The sequence below is a fragment of the Corythoichthys intestinalis genome, chromosome 4 (assembly GCF_030265065.1).
Source record: "Corythoichthys intestinalis isolate RoL2023-P3 chromosome 4, ASM3026506v1, whole genome shotgun sequence".
Taxonomy (NCBI): domain Eukaryota; kingdom Metazoa; phylum Chordata; class Actinopteri; order Syngnathiformes; family Syngnathidae; genus Corythoichthys; species Corythoichthys intestinalis.
The window spans coordinates 55,820,362-55,837,104 of NC_080398.1; the positions used below are offsets into that span (position 1 = coordinate 55,820,362).

At 38.4% G+C, this 16,743-nt stretch overlaps 1 protein-coding gene across 4 annotated transcripts in view; it reads left to right on the top strand.

Annotated features, from left to right (window-relative positions):
* Window positions 1–16,743, top strand: part of LOC130914348 (intermembrane lipid transfer protein VPS13B-like) — a 625,421-nt gene that overhangs the window by 5,849 nt on the left and 602,829 nt on the right. The gene's annotated exons all lie outside the window — the stretch shown is intronic.

Below are 16,743 nucleotides of genomic sequence, written 5' to 3' on the forward strand. Positions count from 1 at the left end.
CGAAATCCAGGACTAAAATATAAATATAATTCTACAATAAGGGCTTCTTAATTTAACACGCAGCATACCAGGCTTGTTAATGTTTTTGCATTTTCAATGTGAAAAGAAACCGTAGGTTCAAACTTATCTGCTACTATACGATGCCATCCGAATTGGAGTGTCCCGCCATATGAAACGGTCCTCCTTTCCAAAGAAGACGCGTTGTTGCTTGTGCAACCTTAAGCACACACTTAATATTTTTGGGTAGATATTATGTTGTCTGTTCAAGTTGAAGTTTTTGCTGTTGAAAATTAGGTAAAGAGAGCTAATATTAACCAATTTCATACAGTTCTTGCTCACCTAAATACTTTTTGTATAATTTATACAATTTATATAGATCATAATTACTACCCACAAAAATATTTTTTTCATAGTTTATGCTCTGTCATTATTGGGTGACAGCTTTGACGTCTCAAGCTCTTTTAGGGCTATAATTAAGGGGCTTTCTCCATCCTCCTACATCCCTACTACCAGTAGTTCAAATTTGACCTATCCACTGCATAAGACAAAATTATGTTTTCTACAGTTTTAAAAAACATTTTTTTCATTGATATCAAATATTAAGAGGTAATTTTGATACCTTTGCCAAGGGAAATTGGCAGTTGCCAGTGCATGGACAGTTTGTGGGAAGAGGTAAAGTCTGTAATACTTTTTTTATTGGGCAAATTTTCTAACACATTTGAAATCTTAAGAATATGTACATTCTTTTACCCCAAAATCTTTCCAATTCTCGATTTACCTTAGAAAAAGGGGCCAATTTTACAATACAAATTATTTAACAATATTATGTATTAGAGGTGTGCTTCGGTACTGCCCTCACGATTCGATTCGATTACGATTCGGAGGGCCACGATTCGATTCAATTCGATTCCATTCGATTCAGAGGGTCACGATTCGATTCGGTTCGATTCGGCAATGCATCGCGATGCCTTAAAGCCTGGGATGCATTAAAATTCTAAAGCAAAGCATATTTTTCGTGAATCATGAGGCAACACAAGCGGTCAGACATTAAACAACTTTTTATTGGCTCTTGTGTCACTCCTGGTTGAAGTCAAATGAAAATACTTTTAGATATATATTTAAAAAAAAAAAAAAAAAAAAAAAACATCACAGCATTTAATTGGTGCTTTGAATGAGACCAGGGCTTTCTCTTTTTTTTTTACACGCAGTAGCAGCCTTTCACACAGTGCAACATCTGAACTCCTGTGCAAAATCAGTAATAACAGTCACTGTATTTTAGTCACAACAACCCATCGATAAAAATATTCAAGTAAATATTAAAGAAAGCGACAAAGAAAATATTGTAGTGCAGCAGCATCTTTATCGCAATATCAATCCAGGGATCAGTTCAGTTGCAAACAAAACATCCAACTAAATTGCAATGTAGATCAAAAGTAAAATGTTGGCCTAGCCCACTATATATGTGCAATCAACTTAGAAATGCAATCAGTAACTACCACATAACAATAAAAAAATAATGAATTAAAATGAAGTGCAGCAGCATTTTAGCAGCCATAACAATCTGTTTCAACATGAGGAAATATCATTTTTTTGCAATTGAGAGAGCAGAGAGATAGTAGAGGTTAGATGGGGCCTAAAAAAATCCAGCCCGACCCGACACGTATTGAAGCCCGACCTGGCTTGGAGTGACGCGAAAAAAAAAAACGCAGCAGCAGCAATTTATTTTCATTTCTTCGAGATGGCAGAAAAAAAACACAAGTTTTCTTAATGTTTAAATAGTCTACATATTTTTGCGATCATTATAAAATCATTTACTCGACGAAATAACGCTGGGAAAGTTTAATATAAAAAACAAAACAAAACAAAAAAACGAGTTTGCAGACACACAGAGGAGAGGATTCAAAAGGATCACATTTGTGTTGCCTTTGTGTGCATAAATAAAAGTGTCTTTCGTAACGAATTCTCAGTTGGCAGAAAAAAAAACACAAGTTTTCTTAATGTTTAAATAGTCTACATATTTTTGTGATCATTATAAAATCATTTACACAACGAAATAACGCTAGGAAAGTTTAATATTAAAAAAAAAACATGCGATTTTGCAGATACACAGAGGAGAAGATTCAAAAGGATCACATTTGTGTTGCCTTTGTGTGCATAAAAAAGTGTCTTTCGTAACGAATTCTCAGTTGGCAGAAAAAAAACGTAAGTTTTCTTAATGTTTAAAGGGGAACTTTGAAGTAAGGTTGGCCAACCATGTTTTTGAATAATATCAATGGCTAAACAATTATAAGCATGTTTTCATTATTTTTTTTAACGCAACCCTTCCAGATTCTTTGTTTAACCCATAGCAACGCCCTTGACAACGAAAATGCTTTTCTTCGGCAATCTTCGGTAATCTTCGGCAATCTTCGGAAATTACGTCACACCTAGACGTGCGAGGGAAGTCCACCATAGAACAGTATTGTTTGTTGCATTGCTTCTCGGTAAGATGCCACAGCGGTGTGTGACGATGTTTTGTTCTCGCTCAAACGAAAAGTTGTATGAGTGGCCAAAGGATAGCAGGGCACGTAAATGGACATCTTTCGTTCGCACGAAGCGAATGAATTTCACGCCATCATCGAGTAGTGTTCTCTGCTGCAAACACTTCGAAGATGCCTGCTTCCTTAACCGGTCTGCTTATGATCAAGGATTTGCCAAAAAGTAAGTGTGATTTTTGGATAGATGACTGATGACTTTGTCAAAGCATAGCTGCCTACTGTTGTGGAATTGAACAGTATAAGCTATGAGAGCCGCTGACAGGTGACAGCTGAAAAATAGCGTGTTGGTTTAGCGTAGCCATTGAGTCAATCTCGCAGCGAATCAGCGAGCGCGCAGGTCACGCAGTGAATCATGGGAAATGTAGTCTCGGGACAACACTGAAGTGGTGCTTTGTAATCTGTTCGCTTGTGTGAAAAAACTACATTTCCTCACGCCATTAGACGCCAATTCCTGCCGAGAGCTGTGCCGAGCTGTGTTCTAACTTTTCCATAAGAACTGCTCCATGTGTTAATAAAGAGACAAGGTTGTCAGCGCGTCGTGTGTTCGATACATTTGTAAACAAAAAGCTCATAACAAGACACTATGCACAATCCGTTTAAGAGACGCTGGAGTGGGAGGCGAGGAGGAGATCGGCGAGAAGCAAAACTTCGTGGTCGAATGTGGCGGCAGTCCGCTATTATTTTGTTTTCTTATTGTTGCCACAATAAAGTGGAGAAAGCCATCGAAGACTCATCTCCTTCTTTCCCCCCAACGTTTTTATATTATTATTTTATATGCACGAGAGCTGCCGGATCTGGCAAAATGAACATGAAGTCTGATTATTTTTTTTTTTAACAATGTCATCAGATAGACAAAAACATAACATTATGTGCAAATGCCTGCATCTTTAAATCATAAAAATAATAACAGCGTATATCTTACCAATGTTGTAATCTCGATGGGTCTTGTATCCATTCCATGTCAGGTAGTCTAGGCACACTGTTTGCATTCTGATTAGCGTCTAGCTAACACATGTTAGATCCAACATAAAATTCCAACTTCCTCTTCTTCCTCCAACTCTTCAAAAACTTGGATCTCCTTCCTTGCGCTCGGTCTATCGCTTATATCGCTGTTTGAATCATTGTTTGAAGGGCTTTGTATGGCGGCCATATGTATGGAGCTGCCAACGCTGTTCCCGGTGTGACGTATCACTTCCGGGTTCGTCCCCTTTCAGGCTCGAACTTCGGAAACGCGATTATTTTGTCAAATATACAACATATAAATTATTTTTTCATGCTTTATTTGGTGGACAATGTTTAATTACTTTACTTGTGACCCTATTTGGCATGTGAAGAAATTAGTTCACACTACAGCTTTAAATAGTCTACATATTTTTGCGATCATTATAAAATCATTTACTCAACGAAATAACGCTGGGAAAGTTTAATTAAAAAAAAAAAACAAAACAAAAAAAAACGAGTTTGCAGACACACAGAGGAGAGGATTCAAAAGGATCACATTTGTGTTGCCTTTGTGTGCATAAATAAAAGTGTCTTTCGTAACGAATCGCAAGCGCCACAGCGGAGGAGAAGAAGAAAAAGCGGGCGGCGCCACTGCTTCATGTGAGTGCACAAGCAAATGCACAATACAGAGAGCCTGCTCTTGGTTTTATCCCATTTTTTTCTCTTTTCTATAATTTATTAGTCCGGCGCGGGGCGGCCCGACCCGACCAGAACGTGAATGCTTAACATTTTGGGCCCGACCCGTTTGGGTTCGGCCACAAGATCTAACCTCTAAGAGATAGGACATAACATAACAATGGCTGAAGCTGAGAAAGAGGGAGCAAGAAAGATTCTTGATGCACCTAAGACATTGAAAGCTGACATCTGGAGACATTTTGGCTTCTATGAGGTTGGTGGGAAACTTGACCAGAGTTATGCAGTGTGTAAAAAATGAAACATGACAATAATAATACAAATGGGGAAACCAAATCCATTGCATCACCGGAATTGCGCAGGGAAGATTTTTGAACGTACTTATATATTTTAAAATGCGCCGAATCGATTCGGCTTGTTGCCCGCATCGAATCGAATCGTCCATGCCCCGCATCGGGATGCATCGCCGCATCGATTATTGTTGACACCACTATTATGTATCCCAAGTTCCATAAACTCGTATAACTAATATAATACCCCCCTGCCCCCCACTCCAATCCAACAATGGACACCCATGGTGCTCCATACTTACACTAAAAGCCACTTAAGTTCACCAACGTTTTATTATTAATGAATTACTAATATGAATTCAATAAATAATTAATAAATTAAATAATAAATTAATTATTAATTAATTAAAGGTCATTTAAAAAAAATAGTTTAGCCTGTGTTTTGCTTCATTTTATGATTGCTTTTAACCTACAGAAATAAAAGGCAGGTGATGGCATATTAAACTAAACAACATTTCTTTCTCAACAGTCTTTTACAACACACAGTGTACTTCGCCATGATATCACCATTCTTCACCTTAACTAGACAGGGATACACTTGGAACTTTTGCCCTCTGCCATCTCCTGTTGCCACCTCCTGGCCTGACTGGAACGTTGGTGATGGTCAGACAGGGTAAATCGAAGCTTGCCCCCACTTTTTTACCCCCAGTATCGGATCGGGACTCTGTATTGGCAGATTCTCAAAATCAGGTGACTCGGGTGCATAAATATGCGATCGGGACATCCCTGCTCACTTCACACTTTGCACTTCAACATGTTTGCAGAGAGAGATGCATTTCAGTCAGAATGGTCATACTGAATGGAGGCACGGCAAATTTTCTGGCTCATTTCCCCTTCCACGCCTGTCTTTTTTGACATCTTGGGAAACCTCTCCAGATGTTGGAGGATGGGGCGTTATCAGCAGAGATACTGGCTTGACAGCAGCTACAGTGGATGATAACACTCCCGAGCAATCTATATTTCTTTACAAGACAAAGATAAAGCTTCGCTGAGTAAAGTTTTCTTGTTTTGGCTGTTTTTGCCTCATGTGGGAGTTTAAGCACTGCTGAGTGCATTTGCCACTGCTGTAGAGACTCTGATTGATGCGTTGCTTCAAGACGATTTGGGGAGGTGTCTCCAAACATGCTCTTGGTATTATAGAGCCTTTTCTTCACTTGAATTCCTTCCAAAGGGTTCTAAGCTCTTTAAACACTAGATAGGGTTAATCTAAAGTAATTACTAATAGTGGTGTCCAACTCTTAAATTCCTTCGAATGAAAACAGAGAAAAATGGATAAATGTTATGGGGCTGGAGGGATGGTAGTCTGCTTTCTGAATACTGTAGATGTTCTCTTTAGCCAAGGTACTGAACTTCACATAGTGTATGTTTATGGCGGAAAACACTCAGGTGACTTGAAGTTCCGCTCTGAGACCCCCAATTTGGCCAACTTTCAGAATTGTACGATATGCATGTGTGATGCATCATTAGAAAGCTTAAAATCTCAATTTTCCCGGGGAAGAAAAATTTTGAACAGGAGGGCATTTAAAAAAAAAAAAAAAAAATTAAACTGTGAAACCCTATCTGGAGGTGAGGGCATGAAAGAGGAGAATTACAGACGCCCTGACTTTGACGAGATATTATCGCGTACTTACCTTGTTTCGATCCAAAAACTCCATGTAGCATGTATCACTGAGTGTCAACACACAGCTGTGAATTACCACAGCTGGATTTTTGGGGGATTTTATGGGTGAAACATGGTAATATAACAAGGGTCGCGATACAGAAATCGCAGAAATCAAGGAGTGGTCGAGATTTTCTTTTTCATATACTTACCCTTTTAAACTTTTTTTTTTTTTTTCAATTTTTCTTTGTTTAGATCGACTATCATCTAACATATCGGAGAAAATGGACAGCAACAAAAACAATTAAGAGATAGTTATGAGGTAGATATCCGTGACTTTTTTACAGACACCACTTTTTTCATTGTGACCTAATTTGTTTAAAAGTTTAAAATATGCGGGTGAATAATTGTTTAAAGTCGTTTTTTTTTTTAAAATGAAATATTACACATCAATTAATGATTGTAGGCTAAAATGACAGACATTTTGAATAATAAATATAAGTAATTACCTTTGTTTTATGGCTGGGTTAAAACAAAAGCGGTTGCGCGATGTCTGTAAACGGGGTTTTCCAGGGTAAAACGGACAAATTAAAAATAGTTCGGGGGCTTAATATGCCATGAATCTGCAATGGCAGCATATAGACATATTGTTCTATCAAACACAACAGTTGTTTTGACTTAAAATACAGCAGTTACTTTTAAAGAGGAGTGCAAAAGCAGAAACTGCTTTTTCAGTCTTGTCTGTGTTTTCTGCCTTATACATATTTTTATTTTATTTCAGCTTAAAGTGGAGGATTGTCTGTCAATTCATTCCGTTGGGTATGTAGAAAACGTCTGCGTAATTCAAATACTAATCGCAGGTATTTTACTGATTGGGACAAATTGCTGATCTAGGAATGTATCATCAGTTTTTTCATAAGATGTACAGTGGGGCAAAAAGGGTTGTCAGCAAGAAAAAGTTGATAGCCTGCCTTTGGCGTGACGAGGAATATCCACCAAATTTGGATTAATTCCAAGACCAGTGTGACTTGACAGTAGAGCTGAAACAAATACTCAAATAACTCGAGTTTAAAAACTGATTCGAGTAATTTTATTCACCTCGAGGAATCGTTTAATTTTGCCAGCTCTAAGCATTACGTTTTGCCCAGACTACTTTTAATGCGGGACAACGCGCTGACGTCATGTGCGTAGAGGAAGAAGCAATAAAAAAATACCTTACTGCAGCCGACAGCCGTTACAAACTGCGCCGACGTTGCTAAAAACTACGTCCGCATGTTGCTACGGTGGTATCAGCCTAGCAGGTAGCGTCTGATGCGTGTCATAGATGTCACATGTACGTAGAACTAGATGCGAAATGACCGACTCGGTGGCGTTAATAAAACAGCCGCCATCTTAAAGCAGTACACTTCTCGGCGCTCATAAATAAGATTAACGTTACTTTCACTCGCTCACGTAACGTTATCCCTGCGGAGGGCTAGGTTTCTATTCATTATGACCACTGTCAATGTGTGGCTAACTCTTACATACAGGCTTTATTTAATCTGTGAAAACAGCGCTGTAGCGTGATTAGGGTGTAAAATAAAAACAATATTGCTAACTGTCAATTTTAGCTCAGTAGTCATTGTTGGATAAAACACCAAGTAGCACTGGTGCCTAATGTGCTCCAATACAGCACACCATTTATTTTTAAAACAGCAAAAACTCAAAATCCTATCAGGACTTAGTTTAGACTAACTTAAAACTTAACTAGAACTAATAGCTTGACACAAGTGAAAATTCAAGTGAAACACGTTGGAAAAAACACCTAACTTTTAAGTCATGTGTGTTATCAAGCGTGATGACATTTGTAAGAAATATATATATATATATATATTTTTTTTTTTTTTTCATAAGATCGGAAAGTTTTTGGAGTGAAAGCAGTGAATTAGTCTTTTTTTTTTTTTTGTGACATTTGAGATGAAATTGTTGGCTGTTTTCAACAATTTACATCGAAAATAAAGACATTGATTGACTGAAAATGGTTCAATATGACATGAAATGTCTTGTTTTCTCATCTATATGTATAATTGCTCTTTACCTAAAAAAAAAAAAAAAAAAAAAAAGTTTTATCTGATTACTCGATTAATCGATAGAATTTTCAGTCGATTACTCGATTACTAAAATATTCGATAGCTGCAGCCCTACTTGACAGTCTTGGGGCAGGTGAACAGTTCCAGTTCTCTGCTAACCAAAACGGTCACTATCAGTTGGCTTTGTAGGCGGCCATGTTCACCTGAAAGTATGCTGCTCCACGCTCAAACCCTTCCCTCCGCAACCCCCCTTCTTTCAAATTCATCGTAGGAGTCAGAAATTTCAGACTGTTTCCATATTAACGGCCGTTTTTTTTGTCATCAGACGGCGGGACATGAAAGGGGTGGGTTTTGAGAACAGAATGTGTTTGACTTACTTAACTTGCGCACACACACAATCGACTCACGTGGACACACCCTTAAGATTCACCATCGCTGACCCATTCCCTTCCCCTAAAACCACATTTTGAGATTTGGTGATGTGGTTTTATTCTGTTGCTTATGTGCTGAGTTTTTTCTCCCCCCAGAGTCCATACTTTTTTCCTCCTCATAGTGAGGCTGTCACCAATTAGCCATCCTCCATCCCCTTGTTTCCCTTAAAAAAACAAACAAACAAACAAACAAACAAACAAACAAACAAACAAACAAACAAACAAACAAACAAACAAACTTTCTTTTCTTTCTAAAAATCATCAAAAGAAATCAGGAACCCCTAATGGCTGACCCAGCAGGCTTCCTGCACCGTCTTCCATGTATGCATCTATCGTTACGTTACTCTGTTTGGGTTATAACTGGAATGACATATAGTTGCATTTTTGTTCAATTTGCGGTCATTCACGCTGCACTTTTCTCCTAGGACATCTTTCAAAGAGTACATGTGTATTGATTTTTGTTTGTTTTGGTGGTGAAATCGGGTCCAAAATTCCTTTGGGAGAACAGCATATCTAAGAAAAAAAAAATATTGCTCTATTCTCAGCTGTCATAGTACTAGTCTCCCTAGATAGAACAAGACCAATTCTATTTATGCTCGTAAATCTCCACTTACGAGGGGCATAAAAGACTAAGGACAAAGTGAAACAAGTAGAAGAACACAGCCCGTGGGAGTTTGCAATCAGGGAGTAAAAACTGGTTAATCTCTGTCCTGTTACCATCCGGAAATTTAGTCTTTGATTCTCCTGCTTTCAGGCAACAAATGGCTCACAGAGATTGCACTATAAATCCATTTGACCATCATTCAAGCTCAACTTTGTCTCCAGGGAAGAAGAGTCAGAAGCTGAGAACATTTGAGCTTTGAAGCTTCCCTATAACTATAATACAACCTTTTGTGTTAAAATACACACAGAAAGACAGAGTGATATTTTTGTTTCGTTTTGGCGTGCGTGAATTGAACTTTCTGAGTTTTTACAAGATTGCCTTTGAGAATAATATCACCAACACATAACCTTGGATTTAGTGTTATTATGATGGTCATAGATCAGTAAGTTATTATTTTATTTGGAAACCGTATAAATCAGAGAAATGTTTCCTGGCATGATTTTAACAATTGATAAAACATCATCAATTGTGCTTTATCAGCGTGTCCATGATTTAAGTTGTAACAACTCAAAAGTGACCCATCGCTCTGAGCAAGTTGGCATTCCGGACTGATTTAAAGCATGTGAAGATCTGAATGCAAAGCACCGTGTCATTATACTCAAAAACATTGTGCTGAACCAACAATTGAGTCAGCTAATTCTGGTGTAATTCTGCTTTGTCTTTGAGGTTTGATGAAGTTTAGAGTTCCTGGTGGGATGATGTTACTTTTCATCCTCAGACACAGGAAAGGAGCCAGGGAAAAATTAAGCCCAGAAGCTTCCTCTATCCATTGAGTCAAGTGGTGATCAATACACCCTGGACAGGATGCTGCCACTGCTCAACTTAATCCTTGCTTTCAGCCCTTCCGGACTGTAGCAATTCCTTAGTGGAGCCTATTACATGCTTGCCACATCCTCTTTCTGATACTGAAATCTCGTGGTTGTAATCATGGGTAATGTTTGAAGTATTAATGCTTTTCTAAAAACAAAAGGACTGTGTATTTGTCCTTGGTGCCGTCTATGCACACATTTGTCCTAAATGAAAGTTAGGAAATGCTTCCAAATTTTCCATGTTGAGTTTGGTGCTGCTGCACCATTTCACTAGCAATGGGATTCTATGGGAAATTGACTGTTTAGAAGAGAAGTCGAGCATATGTTACACCCAATATGACATATTTGGATTGCTTTGCAAAGGATGACAGGATAAGATGTACAGTGGGGCAAATAAGTATTTAGTCAACCACTAATTGTGACAAAGCACACAATCCCAGTTGAAGCCTGGGAACGTGTGTATTTTTGTGTGAGACCAAGATTGAGTTTTTTGGCAACAAACACTCTAAGTGGGTCTGGCGTGCCACGAAAGATGCGCATGCTGAAAAGCACCTCATACCCACTGTGAAGTATGGGGGCGGGTCAGTGATGTTGTGGGGCTGTTTCGCTTCCAAAGGCCCTGGGAACCTTGTTAGGGTGCATGGCATCATGACGTCTTTGAAATACCAGGACATTTTAAATCAAAATCTGTTGCCCTCTGCCCGAAAGCTGAAGATGGGTCGTCACTGGGTCTTTCAGCAAGACAATGACTCTAAACATATGGCCAAGTCTATACAGAAATGGTTCACCAGACACAAAATCAAGCTCCTCCCATGGCCATCTCAGTCCCCAGACCTTGTTTTGTTGGCAAAAGGGGGTTGTACAAAATATTAACACCAGGGGTGGTAATAATTGTGACACACATTATTTGATGTCAAATAATTTTTTCTTTATGTGGGATTTTCCCCCCACTGAATGAATGCACATGTATTGAAGGTTGGATTTTTCTCTTTTTTTCCCATTAGGTCCCATATTATTTGAATATAAAAAAAAATATTAGAAGCTAAAAAACACATCTTTTTCAGGGGTGCCAATAATTATGGAGGGCACTGTAGGTCACGGATATCTACTGCATAAGTATCGCTTGATTGTATTTATTTATTTATTTTTTACTGTCGCATTTTCCCCGATATTTTAGATGACAAACAATTGATCCAAACAAAGAAAAATAGAAAAAAAACGTTTAAAAGGGTAAATATTTAAAAAAAGCTCGACCACTCCTTTATGTCTGCGTTGATTTCTGCATTGTGACCCTTGTTATATTACCATGTTTCACCCATAAAATCCCCAAAAAGTCTGCCTGTGGCCATTCACGGCTGTGTCTTGACACTCGGTGAGACATATTACACTGAGTTTCTGGATCGAAACAAAGTAAGTACACGATAATATCTCGCAAAATCATGGTGTCTCTAATTATGCTTTCACCTTGAGTTCGGGTTTTTCTTTTTTTTTTTTTTTTTTTTTTGAAAAAATGTCCTCCTGTTCATATTTTTTCCTCACCCAGAAAATTTGAGATGTATCACACATGCAAAAAGGACAATTTTGAAATTTGGCGAAATTGGGGGTCTCAGAGCAGAACTTCAAGTCACCTGAGTGTTTTCCGCCACATATATTTATTTTTAAAGGCTAAAAAGTAACACAATTACAAGAAATAAATTGGCATTGCCAAAAGCAAAAAATATATAAGTTTTATGCCCCGCAACTCCCCCGGAAAAAGCGGAAGAGGAAGTACTGTAACATATTTTTGGAGCTTGGAAAAAAAAAAAAAAAAAATCCGGCATCGAGAGATTCCCAAAATCAGGAGACTCTGACTCTGGTCCATAAATATTTGATTGGGACATTTCTACTATATGTGCATGTATGTATTTTATGTTCAAAATAGAGTATTTATGATGTTGAACATAGATGGCTGCCAGATCCAAAATGTTTGAAGGACATAATTGAAATGTTTTGTTTACCAAGTATTACACTATTCTACTTTATAACTTATGTTTGATACAGTTAAGAGTCCTTTATTTCCAATAGAACCTAGTGTATGACAGCTATGCAAACATGAATCCTCATCCACCCCACTTTCATGCTAAATCCCCCAGCAATTTGGCATTGATTTTTATCAACTTGGATGAAAAGTCTTCTCCCATTTCTTTGTTTAATTTGCTGGATTTAGAACATTGATACTCTCCAAGAACACTTATGACTTTGCCTTGCCTGCTTTCCAGCTGTACCTCACATGTGCAATTAAGTTGTCAAAGTAGCCTCGGTGACTTCTTGTATTGTTCTTGGCGGTCGATACGTTGTTCAAGGGATGCTTACGCCTTTTATTATGTGCCTAAAGCAGTGTATACAATAATGACTGAAGCGCGACCACCACTGTTGTGAAGATGGAGGGTGTTCTATATGTCTTCATTATTTATAAATATTTAGAATTTTCTATGATTGGGTAAATTATATATTTGGATTTACACGTGGCAAAGAACTTTGTTGTTATTTGGAATAGAAATCAAGTTGACCTACAATTTGGAATTCCCCTTTGTGGGTTGTGGTTGATTTGACAATGATGTAAAGAATGTGTCTGTGTATACGTCAAGGGTCTGTATGGACTGTTATATGGTCGAATAACACATTGCAGTAATCAGAATTAGGAAATGGCGATGCTGGCCCAAGCAGCGTGCCTCTCATGCACAGTAAAGGCCCGTGGTTAGTTGAAACATGTCTGACATTGTAAAGTCACAGCAACATCACAACTAGTAACTGATTGCCAAATCATTTATTTGAAATTGGAGATACTAAGAATTTAAATGGAACAAAAATAAAAAAATTTACCTGGTTGCATATGAAAGTAAGGTGTCTGCAGTCCATGTCTCCCCATCAAATACAAAATTATAACAACTAACCAATTAAATATTTTTTATCTGCTGCCTATTATTGCTAAAGAGTCCCACTGCAATATAACAGTGGAGTTACACTGAATTTGTCGGCCCATGATTTGGCAGCTCTGATTGGTGGAGATCTGGAAATTTGGTGCCACTGCCATACTACGCTGTCTGAAACACTGTCAAAGCCAAAGGCATAAGCAAGTCATGTTGCCATGTTTTGAAGGGTGCAAAGAGTTGGAGGCAGTGGTATAAGTTTCTGTCGATTGCATTGCACCACATAATAAATGATGATAATTCAGTAATTTGGTAAAGTAATGTTAAGTAACAGGCCTCAACGTTTGAAGAAGTTTGGAGAGCCATCGTCAGCACTCCTGAAAATGCCTCGGAGAGCAATTTACCATCTTATTGTCTTTTAGGGCATTTTTCAAAATTGTATTATTATTAATATTGATAAATAAAGTAATGTAATGGCGTATTACCTTTTTGTCAGGCTGCGATTAACTCTGGGGTTTACAATACACCTCCCTTCGCCTGAACAAAGGGCTTCATAACTATCTGCCTTAATGTCAGGATAACTGGTATGGAAAATTGGTGGATGTTTCATTATCACCTTAGCTGACAGTTGACTTTCATATGCCAAATATGTTTTAAGAGACAATTAAACATATACCTTGTGTGATTACTATCAGCCTTTGTAACAGTTTCATTAAAGACCCATTAGTGGATTTTTTGTTGTTGAGCTCATGATGGGTTTGAAGCCAAGGAACATTTAAAAAGTGTAATTTGATTCAAACACGATGAGCTCTATTTCACTCCACTTACATTCCATTGGGTTTGTCGTCAATGGGTTAAGCCTCCCCATAAGGCCAAAGAGAAGTGTAGAAAATGTGGCCACATACTGACATTACATTACCGACATTACTGAAACAATCACAGTCCCTTTTTTATGCCAGCTGGAAACCATTTTCTGAGAGTCAGTGACGTTTGTGTTAAAGCCAGCGTAGTTACAGTGCAGTTCAAATACTTCTAGCCATCCATAATCTGACTGCATATGTCTATCTCACTGATGATTGGATGATGAACTACGCAGTACAAATTATTAATGGGGTTTTTGGGATAATTAGTAGTCTTTTGGTGTAAATTTCCCATAGTACAATCCTGACTCCTGCATCCTACAGTCCACTGCATCTTTATAAATACAGTTTTCGTGTTAAATTGTGGTGTTTACGGCACTGAGGTTTTTGCAGTAGTAGGGGTGTCCTGATGCTGATTTGTTGACTTCTGATCAGATTTGTTTTCCCCAGATGTGTTTTGCTGATGATCTGATGCCCGTATTTTTACACCAATAAAATAGAAAAAGTAATGTAACCAGTAAATGATAAACCATATTTTTTGTATATGTAGTGAGCCTTGTTGGTACCTCCTCAAGAAATGCTTTGCTAACAAATATTACCGTATTGGCCCGAATATAAGATGGCCCTGATTATAAGACGACCCCCTCTTTTTCAAGACTCAAGTTTGAAAAAAGACTTTTTGAACACCAAGTTAATTTTTATACAGAAAATAATTACAGTACATCTGAAACAAATGATTATAACAATATATTTGAGAGAAAAAAAGCATGTTATTTTGCCTCATTCAAATCTTGATATCTGAACATTTAAAAATATGAACTGAAGTGCAATCACATTCGTAAATGAACGGCTTCTGGTTTTTAAAATGTAAATAAACCAATCTATTGTGATAAAACAACAAAATTGCAATAACTGCATTAACCATCAAAGTGAAGTCTAACTGTAACTGTAGTCTTATACAAATCTCAATAAGGAAAAACATTGCAATAAAATAATGCAAACTGGTTAAACTAGTAGCTGAGATCTGTCATGACAGAACATCACTTCAATATCTGGTGCCATCTAGCGTCGTGAATGGGGAGAGTAGCTGAGCTCTGTCATAACAGAACTTCGCTTCAATGGTATCTGGCGTCATCTAGCGTCGTGAATGGGTATAATGTCTAGACCGCGACTATAAGACGACCCCCTCTTTTTCAATCTTATTTCAATGCAAAAAACAGTCTTATATTCGGGCCAATACGGTACATAATGCTCTGTTACAATCATTAGTTTCTAAAAGTAGTAGTCCCACACTGCAAATTTATATGGTCTTAATCAGATTTTCTTTAATCTATAAAAAATCATTTCCTCCATCTTGTTTTAAGTGTTAAAGAATACGTAACAGATTAATGCATCAGTTTATTCCACTTTAAGTAAATATTACTATTTCCTATTAAGCTTATACATCTAAAAAGTAGTCATTTTTCACCTGAATCAAGAAAAAATTGCTTTCAAATAATGTTTTGAACAATATATTAAAGAACGTTTCTGACTTTTCAAAGTTTTTAAGATTAAATATACTAATTTATTGCTTGAAATAAGTTTGTTAAGAAAAATAGCAAGCTGAAAATAAGCTTATTTCAAGAAAACTGAGTAAAATTTACTTGAAGCGCTGACAGATAATTTAACTTATTTCTGGTATATTCATACTGAAAACAAGGGAATTTAACTAGTTTTAAAAAAGTGTGCTTTTGCAGTGCACTCAGCGGGAATGTTTGCCTAGTGGTTTGATTTATAACAACTGAAAAGCACTTTGGTACTGAGAACACACGCAATTACTGGATCGGCTCCGATCTTGTGACCAAATCCGATACCGTCCGATACTCCAAAAATAGCCATATCAGGTGCCGATACTGATACTGAGTATCGGATCGGGACTTCACTAGTTTATAGTCAGGTGAACTTTTAGTAAAAAAATTTCGGTACAGGGTAAGGGCTGTTGGGTCCCTGTACGACCGGTGTCAGAGTTTGGTCCGCATTGCCGGCAGTAAGTTGAAATCGTTCGCCCTCTCCTGGTCGGGGATGCGATCCTGCCCCAAGTGGAGGAGTTCAAGTATCTTGGGGTCTTGTTCATGAGTGAGGGTAGGAGGGAGCGGGAGATCAACAGGCGGATCGGTGCAGCGTCTGCAACGATCGGTCCGTAGTGGTGAAGAAGGAGCTGAGCCAAAAGGCGAAGCTCTCGATTTACCAGTTGATTTATGTTCCTACCCTCACCTATGGTCACGAGCTGTGGGTCGTGACCGAAAGAACAAGATCCCGGATACAAGTGGCTGAAATGAGTTTCCTCCGCAGGGTGTCCTGGCTTTCCCTTAGAGATAGGGTGAGAAGCTTGGTCATCCGGGAGGGACTCTGTGTCGAGCTTCTACACCTCCGCGTTGAGAGGAGTCAGTTGAGGTGGCTCGGGCATCTGATTCAGTTGCCTCCTTGACGCCTCCCTGGAGAGGTGTTCCGGGCATGTCCCACCGACAGGAGGCCCCTGGGACGACTTAAGACACGCTGGAGCAACTATGTCTCTTTGGCTGGCCTGGGAACGCCTTGGGATCCCGCCGGCGAAGCTGGTTGAAGTGGCTAGGGAGAGGGAAATCTGGGCTTCCCTGCTAAAGCTGCTGCCCCCAGGACCCACCCCCGATTAAGTGGCAGATGATGGATGGATTGTTAAAATTACCCTGTCCCTACTTCGGTTCATCACGTTCACATGAATCGAAGTATGAGGTATTTGTTCAGTTAAACTGTGTACGTGTGAAGGATTTATTCTATAAAAGCCCATGTGTGTTAATTTTCTTCTTCCTGTTGTTTTGCATGATTCTGATGCTATCGGAGAAATATATCCTTCCATAGTT